At 43.8% G+C, this 5,107-nt stretch overlaps 1 pseudogene; it reads right to left on the minus strand.

The window, feature by feature from the left end:
• Nucleotides 1-4,581: 4,581 nt before the first annotated feature.
• On the minus strand, nt 4,582-4,698 carry LOC126238035 (5S ribosomal RNA; annotated as a pseudogene).
• Nucleotides 4,699-5,107: the final 409 nt, after the last annotated feature.

A 5,107-nucleotide genomic window follows, 5' to 3' on the forward strand; every position in this document is an offset into this window, starting at 1 on the left:
GAAATGTAGGGTTTCACAGGGATCGAATGAGGGGTAGAGCCACGGGTCGTAACACATCTGAAATGTAACGTTCACTGTTGAAAGTGCCGTCAACGCGAACAAGAGGTGACCGAGACGTGTAACCAATGGCACCTCATACCATCACGCCGGGTGATATGCCAGTATGGCGATGGCGAATACACGCTTCCAATGTGCGTTCACCGCGATGTCGCCAAACACGGATGCGACCATCATGATGCTGTAAACAGGACCTGGATTCATCCGAAAAAATGACGTTTGCCATTCGTGCACCCAGGTTCCTCGTTGAGTACGCTCCTGTCTGTGATGCAGCGTCAAGGGTAATCGGAGCCGTGGTCTCCGAGCTGATAGTCCATGCTGCTACAAACGTCCTCGAACTGTTCGTGCAGATGGTTGTTGTCTTGCAAACGTCCCCATCTATTGACTCAGGGGTCGAGACGTGGCTGCACGATCCGTTACAACCATGCGGATAAGATGCCTATCATCTCGACTGCTAGTGATACGAGGCCTTTGGGATCCAGCACGGCGTTCCTTATTACCCTCCTGAACCCATAGATTCCATATTCTGCTAACAGTCACTGGATCTCGACCAACGCGAGCAGCAATGTCTCGATACGATAAACCGCAATCGCGATGGGCTACAATCCGACCTTTATCAGTCGGAAACGTGCTGGTACGCATTTCTCCTCCTTACACGAGGCATCACAACAACGTTTCACTAGGCAACGCCGGTCAACTGCTGTTTGTGTATGAGAAATCGGTTGGAAACTTTCCTCATGTGAGCACGTTGTAGGTGTCGCCACCGGCGCCAACCTTGTGTGAATGCTCTGAAAAGCTAATCATTTGCATATCACAGCATCTTCTTTCTGTCGGTTAAATTTCGCGTCTGTAGCACGTCATCTTCGTGGTGTAGCAATTTTAATGGCCAGCAGTGTAGATTCACTTGAAGGGGGGCTGCTCTCATAGTTATCTTTTGCAAATTTAATATAGGATTTATGTATTTATTTATGCGCAACGGAATTTATTTTTTTATATGGCCCTGACTTGATCATTCGTTACAGCACGCCCCAACCTTCATCACGTACTACCAACCTCATAGTCATTCAGACCGTAAATCTCTAAATTAAATGAAGTGCACTATTTGATTAAATGGCTCTGAGCACCGTGGGACTTAACATCTGTGGTCATCAGTCCCCTAGAACTTAGAACTACTTAAACCTAACTAACCTAAGGACATCACACACATCCATGCCCGAGGCACTATTTGATTACATTGACTGAAATACATCTGAAATTATGACCCAAATATTGAGGATCAATCAAAGCAGTGGGGCTACGTGCATTTGACCAATGAAAGATTTCTTTTCAAAACACCCAAGAATATTATAAAAATAATTTTTTTATTGCTGCGTACTGTACAGCTCCATTTGAAAGGAAAATACATCCTTATTCAGATCCAAATGAAATTTCAACTATCATGATAGTTTGGCTTTTTTTTACCATACATGATATTTCGTAGTGGTCTCACTAGCACACAAATCTACTTTCAATTACTGGTTCAATTCCAAATGAACAGGAAATGAGATGGATTTTGTACATTCAGACTTGCTTACTAACAAATCTACAAGCAGTATGCCTTAGCAAGCACTGATCCCAATTCAAAATTATTTTATTGTATAACTGGGCAACCTTCAGATAGCGGGTGAGTTACTTACGCTTGTGGACAAAGCAAGGCTCTAATAAATACGTAGGTAGTAATCGGTGAGCGTACGCCACTGAGAGTAGGACAGGGGTGGGAACTGACTGTGTCACATGCAGACATTCAAAACTAATTACTCTTAACTTCGAGGTGCAAATAGAAAGGGAATACAGAGATTGATTTATTTTTAGTCGACTACATGCAGTTACTGCACACTGTAGCGGCTAGTACTCAAATACGCGTATTACCGTACTGAAATTCACGACCACGTGGGTGCGTTTCCTTAGCAAACAACAAAAAATGCTACAAGTTATTGAAATCAAACCCCCGAAGGAACAGTAATTTAGATTTGATACAAATAAACTGAATACTGCCCCCCCCCCCCCCCAGATACTACGTTAATATTTGTCTGTCCCGCACTGAAGAATACGGCCAAGTTCATCACAAACGAAAGTCCTAAAAAATATTGAAAAAATTTATCGCACAGCTTATACTACACTTTGTCACGAATAATTACTGAAATGTTTATCGTGGATTTCACTGTAATAGGACAGAAGCTGGCAACAAAATCGCAAACGAAAGTGAGGCCTCCGCCACGTGTTCTAACTCCCAAGTTGTCATAAGTTCTTTTACCAAAAGTACACGAAAATCTTATCGAACCCCTTTACAGATTTGTTAACGCACTTCGTTTGCTTCGGAAAACACACGCACACATAGTGAGCCTTTTATTGGTAACCACACTTTTCATCGCTATAGTATTTTCGCGCCACAAATATTCTAAGTCCGAACCGACAAAGAAACCACCGAAATTATTGAACTGAACCCCATATAATTTACATCAGAGCATTCCTAAACGAAAACACAATTAATTTTCAGAAACATGACCACCCCAAATAGCAGCCTAAAATTCTTAATCGAACATTTACTTTGCCACCCGCACACGCTATCATCATTGAAGTTTTATATCACTTCTTATGACTCAAGAATTGAAATTTACACTTCATACCTTTTGTCGTGGTGCATTGTGGTTTTCATACTCACATTTATTTCCAACAAAACACAAATGCACCACTATTTTTTCAAATTGTTACCCATCTTTGTGCGATACTACACAGGCTCCGTCCTCCATCTCTGCCCCAATTACTGACCAAAAGCGCGCCAACCACTAACCGTTCCGTGAATTCGAAAGACAACCCTCCAGAGCGGGAAGACACCCCTCTAGCTGTTGCCAACTTGACTGGCCTACCTGCTGACCAACACTATCTTTGACTCTCTAACAAATGAGTCACTTCACCCTCTCTCTAAGGTTGGCAACGCGCACAAGTCACATCTACCAAACGAAACTACACCCGCAAAATTTGACTTACCCCATTCACACAAGTTCATTCACACGAACAGGATGGGATGAGAATGGTAATGTAAAAATTGTAATATGATAAAAAAAGTAAGTCAGCACATTGTTTGTCACCATTCAGAATAGCAACAGGGGTGTTTACCCTAATGTTCATTGAATATAACAGCTAGAAAATGTTAAGAAATTAGTTAAACGTCTGACTAAAGTTGTCAAATATCATTTTAACACACATGAAGTGGCAATTAAGCCACGCTTCACACTGTTCAGCTTAATATGAAATAAATTCAAGTTGCCAGAAGCACCCATTTCCGTACTGGCACAGTTTATACTCTAGCACCCCTGAGCTCATTTGACGGCTTCCCCCAGCCTTACTTGGGCTCGTACGTAACTCACGTCTTAACGATCTGTAAACCGAGACGCGACGCCACCAACGCGGCCTCGTATTTCGGAGCTGTTGCACCATATACGACAGCCGCGGCGTCGGCGAAAGTCTTGAAGGACGTGCCGTGTTTGCAAATGGCGCTTGGTTTACTTCCACTTCGTGCCGCCCGGGCGAACTCATTTACAAGTTGACAGGAAAACTTTCGTTATTATCTCGCGCCAAAGGAAGATATCTGAGGAAAAGGGCGCACTCAGACAATGCCGCTACCCCACCAGGATTGACCGTGTTCTTCGGTGCGTGTTCTGATTTCTGCGTTTGACAGAAAATCACACACTAGTGTAATTCAGTTGTCAGGCTTTCTTTATGGCTTTCATTCGGTTTTTTGCCGAAGAAAAAACAGGGTGGCCAACGGGAAGTAGTACATTTTCCTTTGGTTATTATGAAGTCTAGCTTATATATACATCAATATATCTCATAGATAACTGTTCTACATACATTGCCATTATCGCAAAGTAAAACATAAGTTTATTTCTTAAAAAGTACATCACATAAATGGCTTCTATCACTGTCGATGCAATGCTGAACACGCTCGCGTAGCTTCCCCGTTACGTTCTCAGCCATTTCTTGAGGAGTGGCCTTTATCTCTTCCCGGATTACGCCTTTCAACTCATCAGTTTTATGCAGTCACCGTGGAAAAACTTTGTTCTTGAGGTGCCCCTACAGAAAAAAAATAATAACTCTGCGGCTGAAATATCAGATGGTCTCGCCGATCGTTAGAGTAACTGACGTGGGAAATGTTACCTCAGTGGAGTTATTGAATTACAGGCCATATGGGTTGTAGCACCATCTTGCTAAAATATCATCACATTTAGACGGCAACGTTCCTGCAGCTATGGAATGAAGAAATTGTTACTCGCGAACGCATAAGCACTCCGTCTTCAGGCCACAAGTGGCCTATCGGGACCATCCGACCGCCGTATCGTCCTCACTGAGGATGCGGATAGGACGGGCGTGTGGTCAGCACACCGCTCTCCCAGTCGTTATGATGGTTTTCTGTGACCGGAGCCGCCACTATTCGGTCGAGTAGCTCCTCAATTGGCATCACGAGGCTGAGTGCACCCCGAAAAATGGCAACAGCGCATGGCGGCTTGAGGGTCACCCATCCAAGTGCCGGCCACGCCCGACAGCGCTTAACTTCGGTGATCTCACGGGAACCGGTGTATCCACTGTGGCAAGACCGTTGCCACTCACGAACGCATACTGCTCGGAATTGACCCTCACTGGCCGGCCATGACCCAACGATTCCATTGGACTATTCAGTACAACATCGAACGAAGACTTTCGGGTTGCCATGTGCCTTTCCATGAATGAGCTGTGTGCTTGTGTCCGAGAAATTTCAGGAGGTTTGTTTTTTGAAAGACCTGTACAGTTGAAACTTAACCTCATCAGATGTCTAAAGATTTGTCAGAAATCTATCCTTCACGTCGATTGTATCCAGTAATGTTGTGCAGAAGTGACGCCTACTCCCTTTATTTCCCGATCATAACTATTGAACCACTTGTAGCTTATAAGGATGAAACTGTTTCACAGTCCTCTATAAATATGTGCGAAAGATTTGTAACGTTCAGGAATGGCGACGGACATATCGCTGTGG

The sequence above is a fragment of the Schistocerca nitens genome, chromosome 2, assembly GCF_023898315.1.
Source record: "Schistocerca nitens isolate TAMUIC-IGC-003100 chromosome 2, iqSchNite1.1, whole genome shotgun sequence".
Taxonomy (NCBI): domain Eukaryota; kingdom Metazoa; phylum Arthropoda; class Insecta; order Orthoptera; family Acrididae; genus Schistocerca; species Schistocerca nitens.